Raw genomic sequence first — 17010 nt, 5'->3', positions numbered from 1 at the left:
TAGGGTTAGGCATTAGGTGGGGGGGGGGGTTCATTTTAGACCCTAGGAGCATAGGGTTCATGTGAGAATGGGTGTCAGGAAGTGTATAGTAACATATTGGTAATTTAAACTTCCAATATCTTTTACGCGTGTGGCAGCAGCCCAATACATACTCTTGTACTAAAGATCTCTGCCAATTATATGTATGTACTAGAGATGGGAAACATAAGAAAACATGTAGCTGCTGTCTCTGGCACTAGGGATTTCTGCCCATTATACATAGGCTGGGGCTCTAGAGATGAGCAACATAAGTAAACATGTAAGTGCAGTATCTGGTGCTAGGGATTGGTGTTCTTGATATATGGCTACAGGAGATGAGGAACAGAAACAAACATGTACCTGAAGTCTGTGTAACTAGGATTCCATGCCCATTGTATGTAAAAATGTAAAATTAGGAAAATAAATTAACATGTTACTGTGGGTTCTGACACTAGGGATCTCCTCCCATTATACTGTACATAGGTAGATAATAAGAACAGAAGTTAACATATAACCACAGTCTCTTGCACTAGAGGTCTTTACTAATGTCACCAAGGTGTCTGGCACTAGATATCTCTATGTAAGCTTTAGAAAATAAGAAAACAATTGAGATGTGTGCCATGCTTCCATGGGAAGAAGACTCTGTGGGATATAAAGAGGAGCCTAGCACCAAATCTAGGTGACAGCAGTATGACCTGTCCCAGTAGAGGATCATGGTGGACAGATAGTGTGCCATGGTGGAATTTCAAAGTCCAAATGCTGGAGGAGTTTTTGGCACAGCACAGGGCAGAGATAGCTCCAGGGAGGTATACAATAATGTGTGAAGGAACAGAAGCCTAGAAAAAATGGAGATAAGTCACCTCTTTATGGCAAACAGTTACAGTGCAAGGGCAGAGTCAGACTAGAGTCACTTATACCAGTTGAGCAGATAGAGTGACAAATGGGGCAGCTGCATGCTGGCCTTGTGTTCCAGCTAGAAGAAGCCTAACCCCAGCCTATTGATCCAGTGTTCTAGGATGATCAATACAGCCAGGTGGCTGGTGGCAGCAGCAACAATCCACCACCAGCAGCACTGCCAGCATTGGGTTTCTCCACCCTTAATACCTCAAACAGCAGCAGCATGCATGGTAGTCACCAACAACCACAAGACTAGATGGTGCACTACATGAGGTTAATCAGTGTGCCTGACACTATGCGCCATTATGTTCCCATGAAGTAGTAAGTTGCCTGAAGCTTACTGAAGTCATACCAGAAGCTCCATCTTGTCCCCCTTCTAGTGTGCTGTCTGTAAGGGCTTTGAGTGTGACAGGTGGGTGGACACCAAAATGAGCATAGCATTTGTGGATAGACTCACCTTTCTTAAAGAACTACTGTAGGGGGGTAGGGGGAAAAAGACTTCAACTTACCCGGGGCTTCTAATGATCCCCCGCAGACGTCCTCACTTCTGCTGACGTCACCAGAAGTGTATTGCACAGGCCCAGTACGGTCTGTGCCTGTGCAGTATGCTCCTGGTGACATCAGCAGAATCAAGGACACAGCCACGCAGGCACAGTGGTTTTCCGACTTTAAAGCCCGAAATTCCAGAAGTGAACCAGAGGCGGGGACTGGAGCATCGGTGAGTGGCTGAGTGGGCGCAGGACGTCTGCGGGGGGCCATTAGAAGCCCCGGGTAAGTTCAACTCTTTTTCCCCCTACCCCCCTACAGTAGTCCTTTAAGGTAAGCCAATTGCTGACAACTAGTGATGAACACAATACGCTAATTATGATTTGGCAAAAATTTTAACATTCCGCAATTACAGCAATATGTAATTCAAATTTGGAAATTAATTTGATTTCGAGTAATCCATTCATAATTTCATGTAATTATGAATAATTTTGTGCTGACTTTAGAGAGTAATAGCAAAGTCCCCATACATGCTATCATCACTAAAATTGCTACATATGTTAAGAAGAACAGTGGCAGCAAGTAAAAAAGAAAGATAATTTTTCAAAAAGACCTTGCAGTTTTAGAGAAAATGTATTTTTAAAATGAAAAGGAAAAATGTTTTTTGTTAAACTCATAAAAAGGCCATTTTTGTTTTTCATTTTTAAAATCGATTTTCTCAAAAACTACAAGGTCTATTTAAACTTGTTCCCACTATTCCCCTTAAAATACATAGCAATTAGTAACGATAGCATGTATAGCATACTTACGATACCAATTGCTAATGATAGCATGTATAGCATGACAATAGCATGTTTATAATTTTTATTATATGTATAAGGGCTTTGCTTATTAACTGCTAAAATTGAACAAAAATAATGTGAAAATTGGTGTTAGAGGAGTGGGTAAGATTAGGGTACAGCTAGGAGAGAAGGTTAGTATCAGGCTAGGGTTGGGACTTGGGGTAAGGAACACAATGAAAAAAAAACAATGTGAAGATAAACAGATTGTTTCAAAGGTAATTTTCTACAGTGACCAAAGACTGTTTGCTTCAAAAGACAGGCTTACTGATTTTTACAATACACTTAAAATGTGAATATCCCTAAATAATTTATATGGTATTCACTGTAGATATGTCTATAAGTGATTATTAAAATATATTTTTAATGGTTATATGATGCTCATTTTGATTAAATATACACTGATAAAACAGGAAATAGGGTCTTAAAATGCAAAAAAAAAAGCTTTACGTTATTATATTGAGGCATTTAAGGGTTAAAATTTAAAAAAGAAAAATCCATCATACTTGATTAATGACTGATGCAATCAAAACTCCACACCGCATACCTCAGCAGAACTGGATGCAGCACCTTAATCACTGGAAAGCCTGTTTTGACATAAGAATAAAATTGTTTTGTAAAACAGCAGATCATTAAGAAACAAATTGGATTGTAAAATAACTATTTTCTATAGATGATTTTTAAATAGCCTGGATTTAAACAATAACATACCAGTGTTTTATTTAAGTGGTGTAAAAAAATGAGATCACAGGAGAAGGTAGGAAATAAGCATGGCAGGTGTTGATGATGCAAATGAAATATATGACAGATGGCTGGTAGCACGATCACTCACTGTATGTGTATAATGGATAGAGGTAATAAAATCCCTCTGTGCATTACTGTGTCTTTCTATGCATCAAGAACTGTGTAAAAATGTTAGAAAACATACTTTTCAGAAAAAAACATTCCAGTGTTTATATGTTATTGGAAGCATCCATAAGCAGTTTATAAACATTGGTATTCATTTATTAATTGTGTTATTATATCACAATAAATGTGTATATATATATATATATATATATATATATATATATATATATATATATATATATATATATTAGGCCCATTTACTAGAATGATGGCCAGCGCATGTGGCCCCGCTCGCCCACTCACAACCGCACGTGTGTGTGCAAAACCGCACGTGTGTGTGCACACCCACATATGAGCCCATGTCTGCCAGTGCCTGCACGCACAAATCCACCCATGTCATGTGTGGCAACGCTAACATGGACGCAGCCCATAGACAAAGATACCCAGGAGAATTATTAGGTAAAAAAATGTTACTACAATAAGTGTAGAACACCATGAATTCACACAGGCTCATGCAATTATCGTATTTTTCAACAGGGGTAAATGTAGTTTAGTATGTTTTATAATGCAACTGGTGGGGCCAGAAGGTATTAGTGCAGTGCAGCTGGTCAGAGTAGCTTAGAGACAGCTTAGGGGGAATAGATGGATAAGATTCCCCTGTACTATAGATGCACCAGGTTTAGTATTTTCTTTCCCCTGATTTTTGGCCTATAAACATAGGTGTGTCTTATAGTCTGAGCATTTTATATTTTGAAAAATATGGTAAAGAAATGGAGATGGAGTGCTCTGTGGTGCATTAAACTTTAATAAAAGCAAGGTCATTATAATCACACTTACAAGATAGTAGTGAGTAGAAAGCATATCGCACATGTGATAGATCCAGGTCTCCCTCAGATTGCAGCACACCAACTGTACTGGGGCAAGCAGCGTAGCTCCTTGTGCACGGATCCAGTTACTCTCCCAGGTCTGAGGGAGACCTGGATCTAGCACATGATATGTGCAATATGCTTTCTACTCAAAAGTTTAATGAACCATAAAACACTCCATTTCCATTCCTTTACACTCTTCACTTTTTTACCAAAATACATTTGGAGCAGCAACTGAGTGTGCATACAGAGGGCAAAAGCCCTTGGAGGATCTGTCTGACTCACCACAGTCTACTTTGTTGGTTCTTTGAAAAATATGATACATCATGTTAAAAATCAACAAAAAATAAATAGATACCCATGTGTGCTTAGTGTGTCTATATAGTGATTGATTGTGTGGTGTAGATACATTGTATATGTACGTGTGTATGTACAGTGGGGTGCGAAAGTTTGGGCAACCTTGTTAATCGTCATGATTTTCCTGTATAAATCGTTGGTGGTTAAGATAAAAAATGTCAGTTAAATATATCATATAGGAGACACACACAGTGATATTTGAGAAGTGAAATGACATTTATTGGATTTACAGAAAGTGCACAATAATTGTTTAAATAAAATAAGGCAGGTGCATAAATGTGGGCACTGTTGTCATTTTTATTGATTCCAAAACTTTTAGAACGAATTATTAGAACTCAAATTGGCTTGGTAAGCTCAGTGACCCCTGACCTACATACACTGGTGAATCCAATTATGAGAAAGAGTATTTAAGGGGGTCAATTGTTAGTTTCCCTCCTCTGAAGAGTAGCAACATGGTGGTCTCAAAACAACTCTCAAATGACCTGAAGACAAAGATTGTTCACCGTCATGGTTTGGGGAAGGATACAGAAAGCTGTCTAAGAGATTTTAGCTGATTGGTTCCACGGATAGGAATATATTGAAAAAATGGAAAACCGCTGGCTTAGTTCAAGTTAAGGCTTGAAGTGGCAGACCAAGAAAAATCTCGGATAGACAGAAGTGACGCATGGTGAGAACAGTCATAGTCAACCCACAGACCAGCACCAAACATCTACAACATCATCTTGCTGCAGATGGAGTCACTGTGCATTGTTCAACCATTCGCCGCACTTTACACAATGAGATGCTGTATGCGAGAGTGATGTAGAGGAAGTATTTTCTCAGTCCAAAGCTCGAACAGAGTCGCTTGAGGTATGCTAAAGCACATTTGGACAAGCCAGCTTCATTTTGGAATAAGGTGCTGTGGACTGATGAAACTAAAATTGAGTTATTTGGGCATAACAAGGGATGTTATGCATGGAGGAAAAATAACACAGCATTCCAAGAAAAACACCTGCTACCTACAGTAAAATATGGTGGTGGTTCAATCATGCTGTGCGGCTGTGTGGCCAGTGCAGGGACTGGGAATCTTGTCAAAGTTAAGGGACGCATGGATTCCACTCAGATTCCACTCAGTATCAGCTGGGGTTGAATCTTTCAATATGACAATGACCCTAAACACTGCCCAAAATCCACTAAAGCATTCATGCAGATGAACAAGTACAATGTTCTGGAATGGCCATCTCAGTCCTCAGACCTGAATATAATTAAAAATCTGTGGTGTGAGTTAAAGAGAGCTGTTCATGCTCTGAAGCCATCAAACCTGAATGAACTAGAGATATTTTGTAAAGAGGAATGGTCCAAAATACCTTCAACCAGAATCCAGACTCTCATTGGAACCTACTACAAGCGTTAGAGGCTTTAACTTTTGCAAAAGGAGGATCTACTAAATATTAATATAATTTCTTTTTTGTGGTGCCCAAATTTAGGCACCTGCCTAATTTTGTTTAAACAATTATTGCACACTTTCTGTAAATCCTTAAACTTCATTTCACCTCTCAAATATCACTGTGTGTGTCTCCTATATGATATACTGTATTTAACTGACATATTTTATCGTAACCACCAATGATTTATACTGGAAAATCATGCCGATTAACAGAGGTGCTACACTTGTTTTGGTGACACTTCAGTTGCTCCTGTTTTATACTGCCTGAGGAAGCGGGCTACAGACCCGCGAAACGCGTTGCAAAATTTGTGGGAGTAAAATACATTTTTAAGTGATTATTAGTAGTGTCATTTGTTTGGGGTGGTCATCCAATACCCCCCATTTTATTGTTTTTAGAGTATTTTGCTCTGATTGGCGCCTCTGTAAATTCCTGAACAAATTGAATCCACTGGTTGGATAGGTGTGATTACCCTACTCTGTCTACGGAGAGCGACTTCTTAGCCTGAGAGGGGAAAGGCCTAATTACTCCGCAAGCTCTATTAGTGGTTGCCTGGTTCCGGCAACCCAGCTTTGTGAGTATTATTCTTCACAATTATTCAACCATCTTATCACAGTAACACACTATTGGGGCTTTTCCTTTTTGTTTTACATATGCCGATTAACAAGGTTGCCCAATCTTTCGCATCCCCCTGTATATGTACAGAACATGTATGAGGTATTTAAATAATGTTATGTGTGTGTATATTGTGAATGTGTGATGTGTTAACAAAATTATGTGGACAATTATGCTAGAACAATTTTTTATATATATTTTTTAGTTGTTATGAAAGAAGTAGCATGAAATTCACGGGGATTTCTGCCAAACATGATATAAGGGCTAAGGAGGAGGCTATGTCCATTTCTACAGGTGGGCTTGAGCAATTACATTATGTTATGCAGCCATACAGAAGCAGCCATGAAACTTTTATTAATGTCACACAATCTGCATTTATTAGAGTAGTCTGAATGAAGGACCAACTTCAATGTTCATAACAGCTAATACGTTTATTTTTCCACTGTATTAGCATTTAACAAGCATAACCATCAGGCTGGCAAATGCTGAAAGGATTAGTCTATTACCTTCACTTTAATTTTGGATGACACATCCACATGCCCCATTCAAGTGTTTGGTTTCATCAGCCATGGCATCTTTTCTGTTCATTTTATCATGTCAGCTTTCTCTGCACACACACAGACTATATAACCTGCTTCTGAAAACTGTCTGCTACAGCATTTCCTTTCTTAATGAAAGATTTATGTTGGGTAAACTGTCACGTTCATTTCTCTGGAGCCACATCACTGAATTTCCGTACAAACCACATTCAAAAACATTTAACTTATAAGAGTTTTATGCATTTTATAGCGTATTAAGCAGACCAGACAAATACTGCATTTAGTGGCTGTCTTTAGAGTAAAACGTTGACTGAAATTCCTCTGGTCCTTCAAATGGTACCTGAACAATATAAGCATATGATATGATGAGATGAACTAACTACAGGCCATACGACTCTTGCGTGGCAGAGAAATGCTTGGGAGAAAAGGGGATAGACAAAAAAAAAACCTCTGTAGTTTAAAATGGGATTTGTAAAGCATTAAAAACTGCCATCACTGAGCTGATACAGTAAAAAGTTGAAGAGAGACTTTACCAGGGCTGACAGCGGCAGAACAGAGGGGACCGGATGGACACTGAGGAGTTGAGGGACCACAGGGACTGGAATAAGCCCCAGGTAAGTATAACGCCTCTTCTTCCCCTGATGACAGGCTGTGGGGTTAAGGGCCACTAGACACCAGGGAGCTGTATAGGGGAGGAAGCACCACTAGACACCAGGGAACTGTATAGGGGCGGAAGGACCACTACACTCCAGGGAACTGTATAGGGGAGGAATGGCATGTAGACACCAGGGAACTGTATAGGGGAGGGGGACACAAGACACCAGGGAACTTTATAGGGCAGGGGGAGGTCCACCAGACACCAGGGAACTGTATAGGGGAGGAAGGACCACTAGACTCCAGGGAACTGTATAGGGCAGGGAGGAGGTTGGATAGACACCCGGGGTCTGTATAGTGGTGGTAGGAAGGACCAATCAACTCCAGGGAACTGTATAGGGCAGGGAGGAGGTCCACTGGACACCAGGGAACTGTATAGGGGAGGAAGAAACTCTAGACCCCTGGGACCTATACAGGAAAGAAAGGACCACTAGACTCCGGGGAACTGTACAGGGGAGGAAGGACTACTAGCCTCCTGGGAACTGTATAGGGAAGGATGGACTACTAGACTCCAGGGGACTGTATAGGAGGTGATGTACCAGTAGACTCCAGAGAATTATATAAGGCAGAGAGGGGTCCACTTGATGCCAGGAAAATGTATATTGGAGAGATGAGGTCCACTAGACTCCTCTGGATTGCTGCATTTGTTATTACTTGGAGGCATCATAATTGCTGGCACTTGACATTACTTTTCATTGCTCACAATCATATGATTCCCACCATACTGTATCTAGCCTAGTGTGCTATGTTTGTATTATGTATTTATGCATCATTAACATCTTCTGCAACACTTTACAGAGTACATAGTCATGTTACTGACTGTTCTCAGAGGAGTTCACTATCTAATCCTACCATAGTCATAGTCTAATGTCTTACTATATTATTATTATGTACCGTATATTCTGGCGTATAAGACGACTGGGCTTATAACTTTTCCAGGTAAAATATAAAGTTTGGGATATATTCGCCGAATAAGACTACCCCTCTTCAAAAATGCCTCCTCCATCCTCAAAATTGTAAAAAGAAAATAGTACTGAAATTACAAGTCATCCAGGGGAGGGAACAGAGATTGGGCTGTGCTTTTGATAGAACTGGGTGTCAGTTTTTGTGCCAGGCAGATCTTTAAATTACACACCGGGAACAGCAGTCCTGGCGGAAAGGTCCTCTCTCTGGGTCCCACTATGTCCTCCAGCAGCCTTGGCGGTCCTCTCGTGTCCTGGGTCGCCCTATTTCCTCCACTGTCCCCCTGCATCATCCATGCCCGTGTCCTGTGTTTGAAAAATCCATTTCCATTGAAAGCTGTAAACTTGACAGCATCTTGCGAGCAGCCGCTCACGTGGGTAACAGGGAAGCTTCCTGGTTCCCGGTCACCACGCACGTGCGTGATCACCAGTCAGGTGAACCAGGAAGTTGCCATGTTACCCAAAGTAAAGATGGCCCGAGCGGTTCACCAGCAAATGGTTCCCGGCGAACTTCGGTGGTTTTTTCCAGAAGTTCGATTCGCCCCATAGTGCATCATTAGGGTCAACTTTGACACTCTACATCACAGTCAGCAGGCACATTGTAACCAATATGGCTACACTCCCTCCTGGAGCCCCCTCCCCCCCTTATAAAAGGCAGGCAGCATCAGGCTTTTCACTCACTTGTGTGCCTGCAGTAATCAGGGAAGGGAGAGCTGCTGCAGACTCTCATAGGGAAAGCATAGTTAGGCTCTTGTAGGCTTGTTAGCTTGCTCCTTGCTGATTCTTATTGCTAAAAAAGCACCCCTCAACAGCTCTTTTGAGAGCTAATCTTGTTCTTGTGATCTATTTTTTTTTTCTTGTGGCCCACTTGCATTATATACAGCCCTGTCAGCCAGTTGCAGCTGGCCTTTGTCCCCTTGGTGGTATAATTACTACTGTGCCAGGTGCTGATTTGTAATACCCATAACTGCATGTAACTACCTGTTGTTCACAGTGCACCCACCTACCTACGTAAGCACACGCAGTGTCACTGTGCCTCTCCGGAACCTGTCTGTGTGTGACAGGTGCACATTGTAATACCCATCACTGCATATTCCATACCTGTTGTTTACTTCAGTGCACCCACCTACCTACGTGAGAGCACGTGGTGTCACTGTGCCTGTCCGGTACTTGTCTGTGTGTGACAGGTGCACATTATAATATGTGATGGGTGATGTCACAGCACAACGCAATAAAGGTACCACTGCCAGTAATCCTTCTCCCATGTCCACGCAGGCAAGGACAGGATGCTCCAGCGATCTCATCGTGATGTCGGATATGCAGACATTCTTTACTCCAACGGCTTGCCTTAGCGCTTCCAGATCCATTCTCCACCAATGCCTGGACCGGCAGGTAGCCGACTACCTGGCCTTAAGTGCGGATGTAGACACTGTGAGCAGCGATGAACCCTTGGACTACTGGGTGCGCAGGCTTGACCTGTGGCCAGAGCTGTCCCAATTTGCCATCCAACTTCTGTCTTGCCCTGCCTCAAGCGTCCTGTCAGAAAGGACCTTCAGCGCAGCTGGAGACATTGTCACTGAGAAGAGAAGTGGCCTAAGTCACAAAAGTGTTCAGTACCTCACCTTTATCAAAATGAATGAGGCATGGATCCCGGAGGGCTCACCCGAAGACTAAGTCAGTCCCCACTCACAGCATCTCTTCCTGCACACCGTGTGACTGCCTGCCCCAAGACTGAGTCGCTCCCCACACAGCACCTCTGCCCACAGGCCGCTTGACTGCCTTCTCTGCCACCACCAACAGGGTCCAGGACTCCAGGTGGATTCCTGAATTTTTAAGGCCGCTATACAACTTTTTCTGGTGCGTGTACATGCCTGCCTAATTTTTCTGGCTGAAAAAAACAAAAGGCATGTACATGTGCCAATTCCCCTTCGTGATCATTACCTTGCCGCGGTGAAGAGGCTTGCGTATCACAATAAAACAATGACCGACAGCTATTTAAGTGTCTCGGGGGGGGGGGGGGCGGGGGAGGCTTGGGGCACACCTAAGATAATAAGGTCGTTGCTTCATTGTGGACAGATCAAATTTGATCAGCTGGACAGTCACTGTTGTTCTATCATTGAGCTACCTAAGCCCGGCGACCATATGGGCTTGAAAACCACCACAGCCTGCACTCTCGCCATGGTGCGCACCAGTCCAGCACGGCCGTCACTACACAAACAGCTGTTTGCGGTGCGTTACACAGTGAGTTTGGTATGTCAGTGTGAAGCAGTACTCTAATTACACTCCCTGATTGATGTATACACATGCAAGATGTTTTAAAGTACTTTAGGCCTGCAATTTAGCATACAATGTGATTTCTGCCCTTAAAACGCTGCTTTGCCTCAAATCCAGATTTTTCCCCGGGACTTTTGGCGTCTATCACACTCATCCATGCAAAAACTCAGATGTTAGACCCCTTGAAACATCTTTTTTATCACTTTTCTGGCCAGAATAAGTGTTTCTAGTTTTCAAAGTTCGCCTCCCCATTAAAGTTTATTGCGGAAGAAAATCGGAGGTTCAGGCCATCTCAACTCGCAAGATACTATCGGGTTTGCAGCTTTCAATGGAAATGGATTTTCAAACACAGGACACGGGCATGGATGATGCAGGGGGGCAATGGAGGAAATAGGAGGACCAAGGACACGAGAGAACCACCAAGGCTGCTGGCTGCACCCGGTACGTAATTTAAAGCTCTGCCTGGACCAAATACACCCCACAACAATTACAGCACCCTGATACTGCGCTCATATGCTGAGTCAGGTGTTAAGTGGGGTGAACACATATGTAATTCCGCTAAGGGCTTTTTGAAACACAACCTGTCCAAACACGTGGGTGAAAAACACAATTGTGATATCAAAACCCTAAAAATATGTGGGATTGAAAAACTAGTCCCCAACTGGAGGGCGTGTAATCGAGTAAGGAGGATATCTCAGTTAGAAACAGAATGGATACACAAAATGAACACGTTGGTTTCTGTGGGTCATAATGTAGACATAGATTTAAATTGTTTTATAGCGAATGGGTAGCTTCAGTTAGCTGGGGAGTATCGCCACCGGGATGGGTGGTGGGGGGGAGGGAGAAGGGGAAAGGGGGGAAAAGGGGATTCACCTAAAGGAATGGAGAATGGGGTTATATAACACTTATGATAATAAGAGTGACATGTGAAAAGGGCATGGAGCCTATGAGTATGCTAGTGCACGCGAAATATGACACCATGCTAAGGGTATGCAGGGGTTGCTGTATAATATCATGTAAAGGGCATGCAGGGGTTGCTGCATAGAGCTATGAATCTGCATAGAAACAGCGAGATAGAAGGAATTCAAATCCCAGCAGCCTATAGACTTGCTGCATTATTAGCTAATGGGTAAATATAACATCAAGCTAAGGGTATGCAGGGGTTGCTCTATAATATCATGTTAAGGGTATGCAGGGGTTGCTGCATGAAGCTATGAATCTGAATAGAAACAGTGAGATAGGAGGAATTCAAATTCCCAGCAGCCTATAGACTTGCTGCACTATTGCACAGAGCAAGGGAGGGCGGGTCCTAGGCTTTCAAACAGCTTGGAATAGGATCTAGCTATGAGCTTGATTATAGAACGCAGGTGAATGCCTGCACAATAGAGGATAAAGGACGTCACTCTCCATGCCTCCGTAGCCCCTGAGGAGTTGCTAGGGCAACGAAACGTTGGGCGGAGCCACGGAGTGACGTCATAGCTCACGACCCTCGCTGGACGCGGCGGGATTGTCTGTGTGCAGTAGGCTCGGTATCTTTTAGAACACTAGCCAGTAAGATATTGCGGAGAGGGACGCTAGATGACAGAGGCGTGCGCCTTGTCACAAGCTTAGTGCATCTCATCTCTGCATACCCCTGTACCTGGAATCAGGTAGCTTGTCAAACAAGGGGCTGGCTGTGTTTCATTTTCTTGATGAAGTTTTTTGACCCAATGAGTGGTTACACACCACTGATCTGTTTTTAACCATTTTTTAAATAAACTGGTACGCTTTTACGCGATGTGGAATTCGTTTCTTTGATTACACAGACTGGGAATAGCCGAGAGAGGACTGCCAGAGAGGCTGCTGGGTGGCCAATACCCCGAATGCGAGCATTGGCCTTGGAGGCCTAGAAGTCTGGTGAGTCTTTCCCCGAAGGGGGGGCTTTTTCATTATATGACATATTCGCTGTGTTTAAGAAGGAACAGGCAGAGAAGAGCGCTTAACCATTTCACTGAAGAACAAATACACCCCACGCCTGACATCCGGCGTACAAGACCCCCCACTTTGCAGAAGATTTTCAGGGGTTAAAAAGTCGTTTTATATGCCGGAATATACGGTATTTATATAGCACTGGCATCTTCTGCAGCACTTTACAAAGTACATAGCCATGTCACTTACTCTCCTCAGAGGAGCTCACAATCTAATCCTAACATAGCCATAGTCTATTGTCCTACCGTATCATAATCATCATCATTATCAGCATCATCATCATTATGCATATATATATAGCACTGACATCTTCTGCAGTACTTTACAGGGTACATAGTCATGTCACTGACTGTCTTCAGAGGAGCTCACAATCTAATCTTACCATAGTCATAATCTAATGTCCTACCATATAATTATAATGTATTTATATAGCACTGACATCTTCCGCAGCAGTTTATAGAGTACATAGTCATGTCACTGACTGTCCTCTGAAGAGCTCACAATCTAATCCTACCATAGTCATAATCTAATGTCCTACCATATAATTATTATGGATTTATATTTATATAGCACTGACATCTTCCGCAGCACTTTACAGAGTACATACTCATGTCACTGACTGTCCTCTCAGGAGCTCACAATGTAATCAATGTCATAGTATGGTAACTAGGACTTTACTTTATATTAAAGAAGCTGGGCAGCGGTGTCTCTGAATTATAATGCTAATTTCATGTACATTTGGCCCTGTCAATGATACATCATGACCACGCCCACCTTCCGATGTCCTTTTTTTCACCGCAGTCATGGGATGTGTGGGCCCCAGGTTGAAATATCTCTGGTGGGCCCCCAGTGTCCCAGTCCAACCCTGATTGTGTCAGCTCCCTCTTGCTCTTGAAACAAACTTGCTTTACACAGCATTGATTATCCATGTCTGATACTGTTGATTACTCCCCCTTAACTTGAATTCTACACTTTATTTATGATGCTGAACAGGTCATTTCCGGAAATGTTTGGATTTGAAATAGTGATCACGTACTTGGTTGATAATTTCATATATGCCATGATACAGATTAACTCTGATACAAGAATGGAACTAACACATACTTTGTTCAATCTCATCTGGTCTACGCTTCACAAAATAAAATGAAAATTTGAATTAAATAAAAAAAAGGTGTCTCCGCTCCGGAACTCACTTTACAAATTAGTACTTTTAACCAGCTGAGCGGTCTGGACGAGCTCAGCTCGTCCAACACCGCCAGAGGCTGCCGCTCAGGCCCTGCTGGGCCGATTTTAATGAAATAAAAAGCAGCACACGCAGCCGGCACTTTGCCAGCCGCGTGTGCTGCCTGATCGCCGCCGCTCTGCGGCGATTCGCCGCGAGCAGCGGCGAAAGAGGGTCCCCCCAGCCACCTGAGCCCAGCGTAGCCGGAACAAAAAGTTCCGGCCAGCGCTAAGGGCTGGATCGGAGGCGGCTGACGTCAGGACGTCGGCTGACGTCGATGACGTCACTCCGCTCGTCGCTATGGCGACGATATAAGCAAAACAAGGAAGGCCGCTCATTGCGGCCTTCCTTGTTTATTCTGGGCGCCGGAGGCGATCGGAAGATCGCCTCCGGAGCGCCCTCTAGTGGGCTTTCATGCAGCCAACTTTCAGTTGGCTGCATGAAATAGTTTTTTTTTTATTTAAAAAAAACCCTCCCGCAGCCACCCTGGCGATTTAATCAGAACGCCAGGGTGGTTAAGAAGGTTTCTGCCTACAATAAACACCAGATGGCAAAGAATCTGCCTAAAGCTGGCCACTAACGGTCCAATTTCTAGCGAAAAATCGTTCGAGCGATCAGAAACTCTGATCGGAAGTGAAATATTGTAATACATCGTTCACTACACCATCAACGAACCAATCTTTGCTTCCTATCTATCACAACCAACAAGAAAATCCAAATTTTGGTTCGACGAAAATTCATTCGGACGACATTTTTTCACTCGTTCATAATCGATTGTGTCCACTAATGGAGATTATTTACAACCAATCCGATCAGAATTTCTGATCGCTCAAATAATTTTTCGCTAGAAATTGGACCTTTAGTGGCCACCTTGGCCACTAACGGTCCAATTTCTAGCGAAAAATCGTTCGAGCGATCAGAAATTCTGATCGGACGAAAAATCGTTCACTACACCATCAACTAACCGATCATTGCTTCCTATCTATCACGACCACCAAGAAAATTCAAATTTTCGTTCGACGAAAATTCATTCGGGCGACATTTTATTCACTCGTTCATAATCGATTGTGTCCACCAATGGAGATTATTTACAACCAATCCGATCAGAATTTCTGATTGCTCAAACGATTTTTTGCTACAAATTGGACCATTAGTGGCCAACTCGAATGGCTTACTTAAGGTGGCCACTAACAGTCCAATTTCTAGCGAAAAATCGTTCGAGCGATCAGAAATTCTGATCGGATTGGTTGTAAATGATCTCCATTGGTGGACACAATCGATTATGAACGAGTGAAAAAAATGTCGCCCGAATGAATTTTCGTCGAACGAAAATTTGGATTTTCTTGGTGGTCGTGATAGATAGGAAGCAATGATTGGTTAGTTGATGGTGTAGTGAACGATTTTTCGTCCGATCAGAATTTCTGATCGCTCGAACGATTTTTCGCAAGAAATTGGACCATTAGTGGCCAGCTTTAAAATCACTCTGAAAGATCAGATCTAACAGTACCACAAGTAATACCATACCAGAGAATGGGAGTACGGCAAAGCTGTTTATTGTTACCATAATGATTAAGAAGTCAACAGACTAGCTGTTGATCTGCACTGGCAGCTGGGCTGTGTTCAAAAGGACTTACTACCACATGCATTGCAATATGGCATAATAACAACTGGACTAAAATTGAAAAATTGAGTAAGTAAATGTCCAGAAGTGTGAATTTTAATCTAGAAAGCTTGTAAAATGTTTGACTGTACCAGTGAAATTTGTCAATGTAATCTCTTTGAATAACCATATGAAGTAGCTGAACAGCTAGTAGATATTGCCTCACTAGCTCAGTGAATTTTACTAGATTTGGAGAGTAGGACCATGGACAGTCAGGACACAAAGGTACCAGGGAGTGAGCTTACACAAAGGGGACCCCCCGAATGTCTACACCTGCACAAGCCATTGTTGCAAATTATTGTATTTGCCAAGAAGTGAACTACTGAAAATTAATGCTGGAAGAACCTGGATGCATTTATGGGGAAGTTTATTACATGGGACCTCTTCCTTTTTAAATAAATGGACTGTTTGCCATAAAAGCTGTAGGTCAAAGTTTGAAAGTGGAATTGCTGCAGTTGCTGCAACAGAAATTTGACTTGCCAATGAATCAGACACAATTGAGCCAATTCTTTACTGATAAATGTATTGCAACACAGAAAAAGATGACTACTTTAAGCCAGAATAATATACTCATGAAAAGAATGTAGAGTAGTGGTAGTAATAAATTCTCAAGTTCATTTGTCAATATTAAAATGTGCCAAACATATACAGTATTGTCAAAAAGCCATGGGCAATGCTATTCTGGTCTACCACCATCTAACGGTAAGAAGCATATCATAATACAGCATATTATAATAATAGTAGTAATACATGGTACTGCAATAACCAAAATAAATGAAGTAAGAGGGACAGAGGCCGTCATATTTATTTTCTTTTAAAGTGTACCTGAGGCGACATGTGACATGAAATACATGTACAGTGCAAAACATATTAATAACCTGGCTTTTTTGCTGCTTGAAATAGTTAATTTGAAAGTATGTAAGTGACAGCTTCTGTCTTGCCGGTACCTTGTCGGGAATATAGTTAACCTCCCTGATAAGCAAATTACAGCTATACAATTTTTCCTGGCAGAATACAACTTCTGAGGGTAGGGGATAAATAGATAACAAGTCAACAGTTTGTGTATTTTAGCTCTGGGACACTTAATAGACTGCTACTGAGCAGAGACAATAAAACATTTAATCTACTTTGTAAATGTTAAATATAAAACAAAACCATAGGATATCTTAAAAAGTCATTTTTAGTAGTAGGAGGAAAAATACAATCGTTTATCTCATTATTTTATTTTCACCGTGGGTAAACTTTAAACAATGCCTGTTGTCTGGCAATACTGCTAATATGTCATACATCAATAGTGTCTTAATGACACCTAAAACAAGGATGCTGCAAATCTAGTCAGACTTCAGTCAAACATCCGATCTGCATGCTTGTTCAGAGTCT

At 42.2% G+C, this 17010-nt stretch overlaps 1 long non-coding RNA gene across 1 annotated transcript in view; it reads right to left on the bottom strand.

Moving 5' to 3' along the window:
• Positions 1-2769: 2769 nt before the first annotated feature.
• The window catches only part of LOC137517552 (uncharacterized), a 220283-nt gene continuing 206042 nt past the window's right edge, over positions 2770-17010 (bottom strand). Inside the window, exon 7 of the long non-coding RNA XR_011020566.1 lies at positions 2770-2827. This is a non-coding gene — a long non-coding RNA (uncharacterized lncRNA). The remainder of the gene's footprint in view (positions 2828-17010) is intronic.

This window comes from Hyperolius riggenbachi, chromosome 5 (genome assembly GCF_040937935.1).
Source record: "Hyperolius riggenbachi isolate aHypRig1 chromosome 5, aHypRig1.pri, whole genome shotgun sequence".
Classification (NCBI taxonomy): Eukaryota; Metazoa; Chordata; class Amphibia; order Anura; family Hyperoliidae; genus Hyperolius; species Hyperolius riggenbachi.
This window is presented reverse-complemented; position numbering and strand designations above follow the sequence as displayed.